This window comes from Equus przewalskii, chromosome 15 (genome assembly GCF_037783145.1).
Source record: "Equus przewalskii isolate Varuska chromosome 15, EquPr2, whole genome shotgun sequence".
Taxonomy (NCBI): domain Eukaryota; kingdom Metazoa; phylum Chordata; class Mammalia; order Perissodactyla; family Equidae; genus Equus; species Equus przewalskii.
The window spans coordinates 6,233,705-6,249,813 of record NC_091845.1 but is presented as its reverse complement, the minus strand read 5'-3'; the positions used below and the strand labels follow the sequence as shown (position 1 = coordinate 6,249,813).

The window sequence follows — 16,109 nt, the reverse complement described above, 5'->3', positions numbered from 1 at the left end:
AGACTGCATTTAGTGAAGCGGGGAGAAGCTCCAAACCAAAACTGGGTTCTGATTCTAGAAGAAGGGGATGCTGGGCAGATCAGAACAAGTGTCCACCAGAAAGTTCCATAACTGCAAAAGATGGAAATGAGAGTTGAAAGAATTAAGAGATGTCACCAAAGCTGGTAAGTTCACAACCACAAATGTGAGGGCACCCCTGAGTGCCATGGGGGGTGGTGGTCAGAGAAGGAAGTGGGCAGTGGGCTAAGAAGCTAAGGAGAACTGAGCGACTTACAGTTTCTTCTTCTTTTAAAACTCTTGCTAAGCTACTGACTAATATTGATAGCCATCTCTTAGCACCAGGGCCATTTCCTCTTTGTTCTGGAAACCTCAGGAGTCCAATGGCTTTGATTAAATGGTGTGAGGAGGACCCGTGTGAGCAAGGTGCAGTTGTTGGCTCTGGGGTCCCACCTGGCCTTCGCCCGAGGCATTTCCTGTGTAACACTTGCCTGCAAGTCCCACGTCCGACTTGTATCTCAGGGGAAATGGGAAGAAAGAATGCTCCCTACTCTCCTGTGGCACATGCTATGTCTCTGTCTTCTGAATCATTGCTCACAGCTTGTCTGCAAGGTGAGTATGATTAACCCCATTTGGCATTTGAAGCCACTGAGACTGATGAAGTAACTGGCCGGTGACAAGTGGCAGAGTCGGAATTTGAACCCAGGACCAGCTAGCTCCAAAGACCCTGCTTTCCTGCTGCACCAGGTGCTTCCCCACTGGTTGTTTTAGCTCAGACGAGTCATGGAACCTCTCTGGGTTTCCCCATCTGCAAATCAAGAAGCTAAAAGACAGGGTCAGCTCCTGCCCTAAAGAGACTATTCAGAAGTGTCCCAGACGGCCCCAGAGGGCCATGGGCGGGTGCAGCCCTTGGGGGTGGTGCAGCCAGTGTGGCTTGGGCCCACAGTAAGTCTGTCCCAACTGGAGATGACTGATTTAAGTGGCTTCCAGCAAGAGGAGAGCCAGCCCACCACAGCCTGGAGGCGAGACCTGAGCGTGTGAGTCACCCACCTCTCCCTGCCACCAGAGGGGACGGGGACAACCCCAGTCTGGTCTCCCTGGGCCCCTACCTCCCACCCCCAGGGGTGTCCTGTAACCGGGGCACAGCAAACACCCCCGCGATTAGGAGTACGTGCTCAGACACACACACAGACTTTGCAAACAATGCAGGGAAATAAAGTTCTCACAGGAAACATTATCATATTGACTCACGACAGACCCATCCGTAAAACAAACTCCGAGTACCTGGGACTGGCTCAGCGCAGCGGCCGGGAGATAGCAGCCAGGCCGCTCTGCCGGGCCTGAGGAAGTGGGTGCTGCCGGGGGGAAGGGCAACTTCCTCTGGCTGCTCTGACACTGGCCTGGGATCTGAATTATTTGTCAAAAAGAGAAAAAATGATTTTCTTAAAAAGAAGCACAGTCCCTGAGCATTATGGCCTCTGCCTTGTCACAAGAGCTCAGTTGCAAAAACCCCTCTCAATACCGTGGTGTTTTGCAAGTCCTTTGCCGTGTCAGTGCGGAAAGTATTACCGTCTCTAGAGGCCTGTGTCTCCATCAGCCCTCACTTAGCAAAGATGCTTGACTGCTGCCAGCATAGAAGGAGATTTCCGTCCAAGTCTGTTTTCAGATTTGGGAAGGCAGCTCGGTGCATCTGTGGGGCATCAAATGGACAGGCCTTTTACCACGTGTAATCTACCTGTTTGGAACCTCAGTTTCCCCATCTGCAAAATGGGAGTAGTCGTGAGAATTAAAGTAAGAAAAGGTATGTACAGCATGTAGCATGGTGTTCATTTTCCTGACCCCTTGTGAGAAGCAGCCTGGACTTGGGGATCTGAAGACTTCATCCAAGTCCTGACTCTACCTTTTCTAAATCCTGGGAGCTTGGGCAAGCCCCAGCCCCTCTCTCCACTTCGATTTCCTTCTCTGGCAAAGCAAGGGGTCCAACCAGCCCTGGCCTGCCTGCCTCCCCGGGTATGATGTGGCTGTGAGGGGGGCTGGGTTGTCATCCGGGCTTAGGACACATGGGGCTGTTGGGGGTTCAGATACCAAGGGCAAAGTGCCTGGAGTTTTTGGGTTGTTGCAGTCTCGGCTGAGCCCTGGCCATTCTCCCATCCTGGAATCACAGTGATACATGGTGTCCCGGGATCTGCCCCAAGAAGGAACAGAGTCAACGTCCCCCTTCTGGTTGTGGGTTTTGATCTGGGAAGGGTCCATTGGTGGTGCAGTGGGCACCCCTCCCTCGGGCCCCAGCAGGCCCTAGTTTCACCTGGGGGTGCTGCCAGCTCACTTCCAGTCTCAGGTAGCTGGCATGGTGTTGGCACATCACACATCCACGGGCCATGCGCGGCACCTCGTGCAATTGCTCCCAGCCCTGCTCTGTGCATTCCTTCCCCTCGTGGTAACCAGGGTGCTCTCTCAACAACATACTCTGACCAGGTCACAGTCCTGCTTGAAACACTTCAGTAGCTTAGGTCCAAACTCCTTCTCTTGGTCCTCAAGGTTCTTTAGGATCTGGCCTGTGCCGAGCTCACCAGCTTCCCTCTCACCATTTCTCTCACCCACTCGACGCTTCAGACTCACTCAAGGACCCACAGTTTCCTGAACCTGCCATGGTTTCACATCTTACTGCCTTATGCATGCTCTTCTGATTGTTCGTTTTTTCCTTCTGTTATATTCTAACAAACTTCTGCTCATCCTTCAAAGCCCGACGTTAGTGTCTCCTTTTCTGTCAAGATAGCCCAAACCATCCTCCAAACAGTTGCTTTCTCTCCCGTGCTTCCGCAATGCTCTGTCCATCTCTCTGTCATAACAGCTATCACAGCATCTTATCATTTACTTCTTCATAGACCTGTCTCCTACTCGGCACCACAAGCTTAATAGGTTAGGAACTGATTTCTCAGTACTTTGCTCCGAACTCTTAAAATTTCCTCACCACATTTAGGAAATTTCCTTCCCCAAAATGGTGACCGTGCGAGTTGTTGGTATTTAAGGAATTGCTCACGGTGCCCAGATTTACAGCCAAGTGTCCTTTAAGGGAGCCAACTTTGCCTTGAAGCTTTAGTAGTTTGTTTTTCTACCAAATAGACTCCAAATAGGTCTGCGGAGGCCGGTGCACTAATGGCAGCTCACGCATGCCTGCATTTTTAAAAGGTTTTAATGTGTAACTGTTTAATTCTTCCCAGGGAGATATTTTCTACGCGATAGAGATATTTTGTAAATAATACACTTCTTTCTTCTTGGAGGTAAAGCAGGGGATGAAGAGTCAAAGCACCAGAAGCACAGCTGTCCTGCCAGCCCCTAAGTCAGCTCCAAGGGTGAGAAATAGGATGCATTTCAGCCCCGAGGAATGAACTCCTGGGACGTATGTCTGTCAGGCAGAGTCTGGAGCACTTCCTAGAAATCTTGACCTGTCGCCGTCAGTGGGGAAGGCTAATTAAAGGAAATAAAAGGCTGGTAGCCAGGAGATTCCAACGTGCTGAGAAAACAAAGGCAGCCAACCTGCGAACTGCGAAGTCAGCTCTCAGCTTTGCCCCTGCCCCGCTCCCTCCACCACCCACCCAAACGCTCGCTCGTTTCTTCACCGGATTTCCAGATTTTGCACTACCAACCTACTCTTTGTTTACCCTGATGGATCAGCGGAGACAACCTTTGCATAGGAGGCTAATGCAGTAACCGAGGCCTCCGAGGCCAGCTCCCTCAACGGCTGGAGCTGTCTCTTCTTCATCGTGTGTCCGATGCAGGGCCAGGCAGCTGCCCGTGGTGGTTCAGAGTAAGGACATGGAAATGCAAATGAAAACTACCAGACACGTCTATTCCTTCATCAGAATGACTAACACTAAAAAGACTGACCATAGCAAGTGTTGGTGAGGATGTGGAATGACTAAAACACTCATACGCTTCTGATGGGAATGCAAAATGATACAGTACAGCACGTGGGAACACACTTTGGCAGTGTATTAGAAAGTTAAATGTGCACTTTACCATATGACCCAGCCATCCACTCCTAGGTCCTTTCAAAAGTGAAATGAAAACAGATATCTACTCAAAGACTTGTACACGAATGCTCAGAGCAGCATTATTCATGTAAGCCAAAAAGTGGAAGCAACTGAAATGTCCATCAATAGCTGAATGGATCAACAAAATGTGGTCTGTCTATGCAATGGAATTATATTTGGCCATAAAAAAGGAATGAAGTACTGATAGATGTTATAACGTGTATGAACCTTGAAAACATTCTGCCAAGTGAAAGAAGGGAGCGATGAAAGACCACATATTGTAGGACTCCATTTAGATGAAATGTCCAGAATAGGCAAATCTATAGAGACACAAAGTAGATTCATGGCTGCCCGGGGCTGGAAGGAGGAAAGAATGAGGAATAACCACTAATGGGTAGGGGCGTTTTTTTTGGGGTGCTGAAAATGTTCTCAAATTGATTGTGGTGATGCTTGCACAAGTCTGTGAATATATTTTTTAAAATGCTCAGTTGTATACTTTAAAAGAGTGAATTGGATGGTATGTGAGTTATAGCTCAATAAAGCAGGTACACGCACACGTACATAGTGGCGATGAGGACATGACTCAAGCTTGACGCAAGCAGTCACGCAGCGCGAGGAGTCCCATAATTAGGCCTGCAGATTGAATCGGGCTGTGGAATCTTGTTTGGCTGGCAGCGTTTGAAAACATTATTTGATCTCTGTGCCTGTAGGCTGGGCATGTGCTCTCCAGCCCGCTGTTAGGCACATGGGATTTACTCATTTACACAACCTGCTTGGCTTGACATGTCCACCCCTGCAGCAAGATGGGGGACTCCAGGAAGCCCAGGCAGGGACCTGGCCCTGACCTGGAATGAGCTTCTCTAGAAGCCACTGCACCTCGCTCTTTCACAAGTGTTAGATCACGAGGTGCCACAGCACTGGCCGATAGAGCTGCAGCATTTCTGCACTGGCGGAGAGCGGACACTGGGGTGGGGCCCCACAGTCAGTGTGAGACTCATCTGATGTGCCATTGCACCCTCTTTTGCATAAAAGCAATAGTGGGGAACGTTTATGGAGCGCTTACTATGTGCCAGCACATGTGTAAACCTGGTATGTATGTGGCGTCTCATTTAATCTCCACCACAACCCTAAAGGGGACGTCCCAGTATTACACCCCTGTGTACCCACTGGTGGTTGTGTCCCTTGCTTAAGGCCACCCAGCTGTAAGTGGTGGGATGGGGACTGGAACTCCAGTCGGTCAGGCTCCAGACCCGCAGGTGGCCTCGCTGGGGTCACAATGGCAGAGCCGGAAGGGCCTGAAGTGTCACCTGCTCACAGGACTTGCCCGAGGGTCAGACAGCCAGAAGTGGGCTATTCAGCCCCGTGACTCTCAGGCCAGTCCCCCTGGCTGCAGATCAGGAGCACAGAGGAGCAGGGTGTTCACCCCACGACGGCGAGAAGAAGGGGAGAGAAACACCACAGGCATTTCTGTCCTGAAGAGTTAGATTTGGAAAATCACCAGGCAGAAAGGGGACTTTACATTGAGAGGATGGGAGGGAAGGAAGGAAGAAGAAAGTCTTTTTGGCTCAATATTTAGAATATTTAGATGAGTGGTTTTATTTCGTGGTTGGTTGGGTGTCTTTCGGGGTCATTAATGATGGATAAGTCATAGGTTCAGGTGCCTGTTGGAAGTAGTTCCTGAACTTTCTTATTGAAGAAAACCCCAGCAGCCAGGCATTTAGCTCCTGAGATCCCGGCCCGTCCCATTCTTCTTTGACCCCGCCTCACCCCCCGCCCCCCCCCCCCCCGCATCTTCCACTCTACCTCCCATTTGAGCAGACTCAAAACCAAAATCTCAATTTTGAAAGCTTTATCTATTTAAGAGATATTGGGTTGGGCCCACTCTTAGAGATAGCTACAGATCATTTTTCTATGTACACTTCATTTTCATCTTCACGTAATAAGTCCAAAAAGTCAGTTTGCGTCACTGCCAGGTAGTACTGGTAAGAGTAGCTGGCGTTGTTGAGTGCACAGTCCCTGCCAGCTGCCATGCTAGCTCTGGGCACGTTATCATCAGACTGCTCAATGTCCTTGCAAGGTTAGCGCTGCTTCCTCCATTTCACAGGTGAGCAACCTATGACTTAGGGAGGTCATGTCACACAAGGGCAAATAAGTGTGAGCTCTCGAATTCTCCAGTCTTTGAGATTGCATACTTTTTCTTTTTATCTGTTTTGGCCTTTGCTGATGGCTGCTGATAGGGCTTTCTACAGTTGGGCCAACTTTCCCTACCCAGCTCTTCAACAAACATTCCAGGTGGACTTATCGCCCTGTGGGTTATATGGGAAGTTCTCCTTCATTTCATCTGTATTACAGCCTAAAAAACAGAACAACAGAAAGTTGTATTCATAAAAAATATGAATTCAATTGTACCAATCAAAAGAAGTCTGTAGAATTTTTGAAAATGTATTTACAAATTCCTTTCTTCTCTGTACTTCATTAGTACAAATGACATCCTCTTTTCTGGTATCAAGACGAGGAGAGTTACCACCCAGCTGCCGTTCCTGCCTCCTGGCCAGGCCGTAAGTGTTTGCCTCTCTGGAGAGCGTCCAGGCCACATGCTGGGCACAGTGGACACAGAGATGAGTAAGACCCAGGCCACTGGGGTGATAAGGCATGTTCGTGAAATAGCAATGAATGCCACGTCTAGTCTGGCAGGTGCTGTAGGAAAGGCTTAGATAAAATGTCATGAGAATGTGGAGAAGCGAGAGGGCCTTTCCATCTAGGCGAATCAGGCAAGGCTGAAAGATCAGTGGGAACTGGATAGGAAGACACATCCTGGGCACACCACGGATGGCCACATGCCAGGCCACGTGCCACTCACATTACCCGCTTGATGTTATTTAATCGTCAGAGCAACCCACTGAGGCAGTTACTGCCACTGCCCCTTCCCTTCAGCTGAGCTAACTGAAACTCCAAGAGGTCAAACCACTTGCCCAAGGTCACAGGAAAGTTCCAGAAGCAGGCTTTGAATCCAGATCTATTGGAAGCCAGAGCCCCTGCTCTCAGGTTGATTTACCGTTTTCAGAGAACTTTCAGACGTGTTATCCCATCTGATCTTCCTGTACCCTGAGTTTCTCTATGTCTCACCAGCCTGTTGGCTCAGATGAGTCACCCTGCCCGTAAGGGCCTGAACTGTACTCTCGTGCCCCCTCCCCCTCCCCGCTCAGCCTGGTCCTCCAGCCACCTGCAAAGCCTCACCCATCTCTGGCGGGAGTCCCCAGGGGTGTCTAGGGTCTCTTTTTCCTCCATTGCCACCCCCCCCCCCATTAAAGTTCACTGCCCAAGAAGGCAGCTGAAGGCGCCACCCCCTCTGCCCAGGTGTGGGCCCCCTTTGAGATTCCTTCCCCAGCCAGCTGAGCCTTGGGACACTGTGTCCAGTGCGTGGCCTCAGCTCCCTAGGTCATCGCCCCTCTGTGAGCCTCGATTTCCTCCTCTGGGAAGGGAGAGGAGTCAGTTCAGTTCCACACATGTTCCCTGTGCCACGGCCGAGTAGAAGAGTGAACCATGGAACCGAAGGAGACGGGTGGATCAGGCGAGGGCCTCCATAAGACACACACATGAGCAGTTACACCGCCAGCCCCATGTGGGGCGTGAGCACCTCGAGGGAATCCAGCTGTGGTGGGAAGGGCCGGTCCCGGCTGCGAAAAGGCCTGCGTGGCGGCTGTTCATGGATACCCTAATGGACGTCAGATCCCCAGCTTCTACCGGCATTAACCGGTTTAATCCTCCCCAAGAGCCATTTGGGGCAGGGACCAGTATTATTCCCATGGTAGAGACAAGGAAACTGAGGCTCCAAGAGAGGTGCAGTCACTCGCCCCAGGTTACACAGCTGGTCAGTGGTGGAATCCAGCAGAATCAGGTCTGAAGGCCCCCATACTCTTAACTGCTGTCTTCACAAAAGTGAGGCCAGTCAATGGTGGCATTGAAAAATCAGCTCAGTCCTGATGCTGCTCAGCTCCATCTGCTCTGCATCGTGATTCTCGGGCTAGAATCATACATTGTTTCCCCATCTGCATAGTCAGCTGGAACAAGATCCCGGAGCTTGAGTAAAACCATGGGGATCATCTCCCAATTGACAGAAAAAACCAAGTGGATGGTCAGAACTGTTTCAGTATAAGGTTTTTCTCCTGTGCAGTTTTCAGAAAACTTGGGAGCCCTGTGTCCCTTGTTCCTGCTAGACCTCAGCATATGTTGGTATCTGGCTGATCAATAATAATCATAACCATGAATATCAGAGCACTGGCCAATGCTTTGCCTGCATCGCCTCATTTAATCCTCGCCATGACAACATGCGGCAGATACAGGATCTCTGTTTTACAGAGAGAACCCAAGCTTAGAGAGGAGAAGTGTCTTGCCAGAGGTGACCCAGGCAGTAAGTGGCTGGCTCTTGAACCAGGTCTGGGGGCCCTAAAGCCTAAGCTCTTGACCGCTGCTTACATGGGTTTCTTATTTTCCATTTTCTCGCTGGTTCTCAACCCAGGCTGCACATTTGAAATACCTGGGATGCTTTTTAAAATACTATGGCTAGGCCTATCCCAGACCAATTAAATCAGTCTCTGCAGGAGGGGACACAGGTCAAAGACCTCGGCTCTGGGAAATTCCTGCTGTTGCCCCAAGAGCCTCAGCTTGACCTGGAACTAAGGGGAGAATGAGATGGGGGGTGTTGAAGGTTAGCTGAATCTTCTCCCCCTCACCTCTTCCGTCTCCTCCTTTTCCAGCCCACCCAGGAACTGGCCTCCAGCCTCCCTCTTGTCTGAGACCATTTGGCATTTGGGCTAAGATTTCTATGTGGCCCCTACCCGCCATGGTGTCTCGTAAGCCTGGCACATAACAGGTACTCATAAACATGAGAAAAGAGTCATGTTCCTCAGGCAGAGGAGATTGCATCGATCTGTTCTGTAGGCGTGGAAAGAACACCCACAGCGGGGCCGCGCCTTGCCTGCCCAGCGGGTAGCGTTGTGCTCCCGTCCTCAGTGCACAGGGTGCCCCTTGCACCATCCCTTTCCCAGCAATGTGTACCAGCTTAAAAAAAGAAATCTTTTCTAATTTAATAGGTAGAAAACAATCTCGGTTTTGGTTTGAATTTACATTTCTTTGAATACTGGTGAGGATGAACATTTTCTTCATATGCTTATTAGTCATTTGTATTGCTTCTTCTGTGAATTGTCTGTTCCCAATTTACTAATTTACAATGAGAACTATAACTGCCAAAGGGACCGGATACACGTGTCCTCCAGCCAACACACCAGCTCCCTGTAGGCACACTCCACTGGAAGCCAAATTCTAATCAGAAGGATGCTTGGTGAGCACAGAACGAGAAAAGGGAGGGGTTGGTTCTGGGATTCCAGGGTTAACAGTGTCAGGGCAACCCAGACCTACTGCTGGGATCCACCGAATCCTCGGCCAGGGCATCGTCCCCTTTTTTCTCCCCTCTGCCTCCCTGGCTACCCAGCCCTCCTTCAGACGGACATGTCTTTCTCTAGAAACATTTCCACACTTACCTAGGGCTCCCTCTGGCCTAGGATCCTCCTTGGTTGCGTGCTTGAACTCTCGAGGCAACCGTCATTCCTGTTTCCTGTGCGTCCTTGGACTGCCTGCCCTTTCCTTGGGCATTTACAAAGTGTGGCTGACACCTTCTGGGGTGGCTGCCTCTCTCGTTGTCTTGGAATTGCCCTCTTCCGTTGCGTTCCAAGTGAAAGCAGCTTTGGGGGCGGGGGGCAAGGCGGGGGTCTGTGAAACTCCACAGCGCTTTCCACTTTTGGAACGTTTATGTCCTTGTGCATTTTTCAAGCCTTTCCTTAGACTCTCCTAGGGGGTCTCTGACCTGTACAAGGTGGAGAGCCGTTGCTAGAGAGGACTTGGAGAGTGGAGAGGAGGGTGCAAGTGGAGTAGCCCAAAGAAGCAGAAGGAGAGGCACCCGAGAGGGGCCCTGCGTAGCTGTGGTCTGGGAGGGTGCCTGCAGCAGGAACGACAGCAAAGATTGCATTCAAGGGCGGGAGGAGAAAGAGGATTCCAGGTGGGCCTTTGCTCAGGCAGGTCCTTCTGCCCAGGATGCCCTCCCCGACTTGGCCAATTCCCCCTCGTTTTTTATGTTCACTCCTCCCTGAAGTCTTTCCTGAGCCCCCCTCCGTCCTTGGAACCCCCTTCGTTGTAGCATTTACCACATTTATGAGAGCACCCGGGCCTGCTAGACCATGAGAACCTTGACATCAGATACGGCATTGGGTTTATCTGGCAGTCCTAACCTCTGGCATGAGGCCTCACGTGGTAGGGGCTGGATGAATGAGAAGGCGGCTCTTGTAGCCTCGCTCGGGGGCAGCACCGTGTGGAGAGAATCGGGAGGTCTGGAGTCTGCTTCTGGCCCTCTGGTGCCCTGGGCAAATTCCTGATTCTCTCTAGACCTCAGTTCCTGTCTCTGTACGAGGAGAGCAATGGGACTCTCTGCGATGCTGTTTATTGACTTACTCTGTACAAGGCACAATTCTAGAAATATACATATTCATAATAATAATACTACAATGTAAATAATAATAATGTATATAAATATAAATATTTTTGGTAGAATGAAAATATAAAAACAAAGTCCTTGAAGTTACTTTTCTGGAACCAAGGGAGGCAGGACCAAAATCTCCTAGGGGGAGAGATTTTAAACTTTAGGGGGGTTGGCATATTTCATTACAAGAAATATTATGCCGCTCTAGGCCCCAAAGAGGCAGTGTGGCGCAGCAACATACACATGGATGTGAGAGTCAAGGCAGAGCACAGCTCAAACCCAGCTTGCAACCCTCCAGCTTTGTGACCTTTAGCAAGTCACTTTACTTCTCTGAGCCTTGAAAATTGGAAAGTGTCTAGCTATCTCAGAAAGTTGCCATGAGGACTCAGTTGGATGTAAGACTCTATGAATACAGGAATCCTTTACTTTTAATCTCAAGAAATGTTAGCTACAAAGAAAGGGAGCTTGGACAAGGGACTTCATCCCTCTACACCTCAGTGTCCTCATCTGCCAAATGAAGGCTGCCGGGAGGGCTCATTTGAGGGGAGGTGAGATGGTGGGTGCAGAGAACATGCTGGGATAGTCAGTGGACGTTAGCTTCCCTCCCAGCCTGGCAGTGGGGCATACCCAGCTCCATCTTCTTGGGCAGAAAGCTTGGAACAAGGGATTCAGAGCTCCGGACACAGCTGAGAAGGAAGCACAGTAAAGAAGAGAGTCAGAGGAAGGCTCTGGAACACGTGGCGATTTGCCTTCTCCCATCAGAAAATGCTCTTAGACAAACAGCAAGTTTCCTCCATTAATAAGGCCCGCGGAATGCAGATGGGGTTGTTTTCCTCCTCCTTTTTTGCTGATTAAGTTCCCCCAAAACCCCCTTAAGAATTTTAATAAGAAATGCAAAAATCAACAAAAGTGCAGCAAACCCTTTCCTGTTATTAAATAAAGGGAAAGTAAATATTGCAAATTGGACATATTTCATAAGAGGATGTTTTGTTTGGGTGAAAAAAAATGAGAAAGAAAAGAAAAAGCTATTTGCTTTCTGGCAGCAAATACATGTCTTTGCTGAATTTTGGTTTCAAATTTGATGACTGGGGCATTATTCCTGGTTTGCCTGGAATTCAGGCCTTTTGACATCGGAAGCAGACATACCCAGGCCGGCAGGACAGCCAGGTTTGGGCTGTGTTGGGCCTGTTCTCCCCTCTCTCCTGTGAGCAGACCAAAGAGTTCTTCAACCACCCAGAAAATATGATCCTGAGCTGCAAGGGGGTCACACACAAGACAAAAGCAACTTGAAACAAAGAAGATTTTTATGAGAGAGAGGGAGAAACAAAACAAAATACAAAAGGTTCTCTGTACTTCCTTTTTAGGATAATATATGAGACCATAAAACTTATTATATTAATGCAGCACAGTGGCCCTGCAGTTAGACAGACCAGGGTTTAAATCCTACCTCTGTCACTTCTTAGCTGGGTTACCTTGGGAAAATTACTTACCTTCTCTGACTCACTTTCCTCATCTTCAAAATAGGGAGAATAAAAGTATTTACTAACAGAGCTATTATGAGGAATAAATGAGTGGGGAAATGAGCTAATGTAAGGAAAGTGCTAGGCTCTCTCTATATCCCATATTATTTTGGGTAGTATGACAAATATACAGGAGGAGGCAAAAGAGGAAAAGCCATAAGACTTTATTTCTCTGTATTTCTTTGTAGTGATTGTTTGCAAAGAACGTTAGTTAGTTAGGTGTTGGAGCACCTGGTGCTGGAAGGTGGGTGTGGCCCCTCAAGGACACACATTAAATGGTCTCTGTGACCACGAGTGAGTTCAGAGAAAATGACCAAAGGAAAGGAAGGGAGGGAGAGAAGCCAGAGGGTGTGGCCCCTTCCAGCCAGCTCAGTCCCACAGAGGAGCCACATCTTCCCCGGGGCCCCTGCACCCCTCCTGGTCCTCTCTGTCCTCCTTGTGGGGTTCCCATGGCCTCCCCTGGCACTCCCTTCTCCCTGGCAGGGGCAACAGTTGTGAGGGGTCAGGGCCCATTTATGGGATGCCAGGACGGGCTCTTACTCTGGAAATGCTGGTGAGCTGGACCCCACAAGCCACCTTCCCACGACAACAGAGCCCAGGCCTGTGTTTCGCAGGTGGGGAGCTGCCCGCTTCCTCTGATCCCTTCTTCGCCTCAGGAGTCCTGGCAACCGCCATCTTCAAACAGTTGATCCTAAATAGGAAAATGATTTTGGTTTTGTAGTTTTCTATCTTGGTATTTATTTGTTTGCCTGAAAGCATCTTTTTGTGCAAAAATTAAAATAGATAAGGAAATATAACAAATAACAATCACCTGTATTCCCATCACCCATATTTGCTTCTAGGTTTTTTTCTTAAGAAATAAACATTAGAGAGAAAGCTAAAGGCATTTAGCCTATCTACTACCCCAGTCCCACAGATAACTAATGAATTTGGCGCATATCCTTTCTGTTATTTTTAAGTAGTTTAGTATACCTATAGATATAGTCAGTATCTGATATTGTTTTGGGTGTGTTTTAATTTACATAAATGGTATCATAGGATTCATATTGTTCTGCATCTTGCCTTTATCACCAAACATTATGTTTTTTAAATCGATCCATTTTGATATGTCTATAGGAGCTAGTTCATTCCTTTTTTTTTTTTTGAGGAAGATCAGCCCTGAGCTAACATCTGCTGCCAAGCCTCCTCTTTTTGCTGAGGAAGACTGGCCCTGAGCAAACATCCATGCCCATCTTCCTCTACTTTATACGTGGGACATCTGCCATAGCATGGCTTGCCAAGTGGTGCCATGTCTGCATCCAGGATCCGAACTGGCGAACCCCAGGCTGCTGAAGCAGAACATGCGCACTTAACCACTGTGCCACCGGGCCAGCCCCTAGTTCATTCCTTTTAATTGCTGCATAGTATTCACTGCATTAACTTTTGATATCACATTTTATATGTTCATTCCTCTAGGGATAGTCATTTAGATTGTTTCCTTTTTTTTTTTTAATTACAAACCACTGTGCTTTGATAAAAATTCTTTGTATGTGTCTTTTTGGGCATCTATGTCCTAAGTTTCTCTTGGAAATTGACCCAGAAGTCGAATGTGTTTGACTGTTAATCACAGGGCAGGAGCTGGCATGACTGGGATCCATCCCCCCTCTGGTGCTTACTCCCTGTGTGACCTTGGGCAAGTCATTTCACCTCTCTGAATTTCACCTTTTCTTCCCTGTAAAATGGGTGTGTGATAATCCCCAACTCTGGGTTGTTGTGAGAGACTTAAGTGAGACTATCTCTAAAAAGCACCTGGAAGAGTGCAAATGGTAGGAGTCCAGTAGCTGTTATCATCCATGCTACAGGCTTTTTTAGCAACTGAATTAGAATCCAAAGGCACTACCGAAACCTTTGTACAAGGGACCATGGGCCCAGCAGAGCAACACCTTGGGGGCTTGCCCAGCTCCCCTTCCCACATGCTGTCAACTCTATCCCTCACCTAGGCTGCTGTCAGCTCAGTAAACAACTGAGCAAACGTGCCCTCAGCATCTCTGTTTCCCCGCCTGTGAAATGGGATAATGACACCCGCCTTGAAGGGCTGTTGGGAGGCTTACGTGGTAGATCACGTATGAGAGCACTTGTTGAAGCTGCCCCTTCCTGCTCGCCCTGGACGTGTTCTCCTTCAAAGCGGTGAAATTCTCCGAGGTTCCGTGCCCCCGGCAAGGGGAAGCTGGGCTGCCCCCGAAAGGGTTTTTGTTTCACGGCCCTCGCCTTTTATGTTGAGTTTTAGTGGGGTGTCTGTGTTTGTTTTCCTCCCCGGAAAGTGGTGCCCACGAAAGGCTGGGTGGTTTAAATTTGCTAAAATACCTCCATCTAGTGGTCTCGCTGAAGAACTGCAGGGGTCGGCCCCGTCTGGGAAAAAACAATGGTGCGACCGCTGGGGCCGCCCTGCCCTGCTCGGAAACGCCGGTGGCTCCCCGTTGTCTGCGGGGTAAAGTCCAAAAGCCGAGCCTGGAATTCGAGCGCCTCCACCATCGGGCCCCGCCCTGCCTATCGGACCTTATCGTCGGCTTCGACCTCCTGCCCCGCTGGGCCCAGCGCCACCCGGCTCCAGAACCTGCCCGACACGTGGGCCTGCCCAGCGCCCAGCCCGCCATCTCCCTCCCCGTCTCCAGTCTCCTGAGGCTGACGCTCTTTCCAGGCTCAGCTCGAAGGCCACCTCTGCCCGGAAGCTTCAACCGTCCTGGTCTTCCCTCACCTGCTACCAACACTTACTGTCCGTCATTTTTGTATTTCCACCTTTAAAACTGTGTTTTGTCAATGCAGTACCCGCCGGTATCCAGCATGATGGATTAAAATGAATGCAAGCCTGTAGTCCTGCCGGGCCTCCACTACTTCCTAGCTCTGAGAATTTGGGCGGGTGAGGGAACCTCAACTCTGAAATAGAGGTGGGAACACCTATCTCACAGGGCTGTGGTGAGAGTTAAGGAAGATAGAATGCAAAGTGGCCAGCATGCCCAGTAAATTGTCACTAGGGTGGTCAGATAAGGATACCCAGTTGAACTTCAATTTCAGATAATTTTTTTTTAGTATAAGTATATCCCAAATATTACATGGAGGTTCTGTATAACATTTCACAGATAAATAATGTCAAGGATTATTGTTCCTTTTGTTAGATGTGCTAATGATATTGGGGATGTATATGTACACTCCATCCTCATTATTGATGGATTCTGCATTTGCAAATTCACCTACTAGCTAAAACTTATTTGTAATGCCCAAATCAGTACTCACAGCGCTTGGTCATTCGCAGACATGCAATGCATAGAGCAGAGAAAAATCTGAGTCTCCCAATATGCACATTCCCAGCCAAAGTCAACAGGCGATACTCTGTCTTCTTGTTTCTGCTCTCATATTGTATGTGAACAAGTGTGTTTTTTGCGATCTCTTTAGTGCCACATTTTTTGCATTTTTGCACTTTCTGTTGGTAATTTCGCTGTTTAAAATGGCCCCCAAGCAGAGTGCTAAAGGGCTGTGTGGTGTTCCTAAGCCAAGACGGCGTGAAGTGCCTTACGTTAAATAAACTTTGTTCAGGCATGAGTTAATAGTGCTGTTGGCCATGAGTTCAATATTAATGAGTCAGCTGCAGACATTAAATAAAGTGTCTTTAAACAGAAACATACGAAAAACAAGGTTATGTATTGATCTGTTGATGAAAATGTGGCCAGAGGCTGGCAGGAAGCTAACCTTGTATCTCCCCTTAGGAGCAATGGTTCATTACAGTATTCACTAATTCAGTGTGTGTGGCGACTCGACAGAAATACTGTGAATAATGAGAATCAACTATGTGTATATATAATGTATATGTAATAAAATGTTAAGTCCTTACCTACGAGAGATACATACTGAAATATTATGAGAGAAATTATATGATGTCTCGGATTGCTTTAAAGTACTCCAGCAGTGGGATAAAGTTATGTATATGGAGAGTGTAAAAGAAACAAGGAACCAAAGCTTGAAGATTGTGGAAGTGATAATTATTCTCTCTAC

At 48.6% G+C, this 16,109-nt stretch overlaps 2 long non-coding RNA genes across 4 annotated transcripts; one reads left to right on the top strand and one right to left on the bottom strand.

The window, feature by feature from the left end:
* Window positions 1-494: 494 nt before the first annotated feature.
* On the top strand, window positions 495-4,591 carry LOC139076090 (uncharacterized). Its single transcript, XR_011527343.1, has 2 exons — window positions 495-609; window positions 3,279-4,591. It is a non-coding gene; the product is annotated as an uncharacterized lncRNA (long non-coding RNA).
* A 1,274-nt stretch (window positions 4,592-5,865) lies between these two features.
* LOC103554546 (uncharacterized) lies at window positions 5,866-14,410 on the bottom strand. 3 transcript variants are annotated; one of them, XR_011527341.1, is made up of 6 exons: window positions 14,174-14,387; window positions 12,624-12,774; window positions 11,191-11,249; window positions 10,316-10,485; window positions 9,572-10,026; window positions 5,866-6,384 (listed from the first exon to the last, which is right to left on the bottom strand). It is a non-coding gene; the product is annotated as an uncharacterized lncRNA (long non-coding RNA). The 3 variants fall into 3 exon arrangements; XR_011527342.1 differs by having other exon boundaries at window positions 9,572-9,894; window positions 14,174-14,384; XR_545724.2 differs by lacking the exons at window positions 5,866-6,384; window positions 9,572-10,026; window positions 10,316-10,485 and having other exon boundaries at window positions 10,970-11,249; window positions 14,174-14,410.
* Window positions 14,411-16,109: the final 1,699 nt, after the last annotated feature.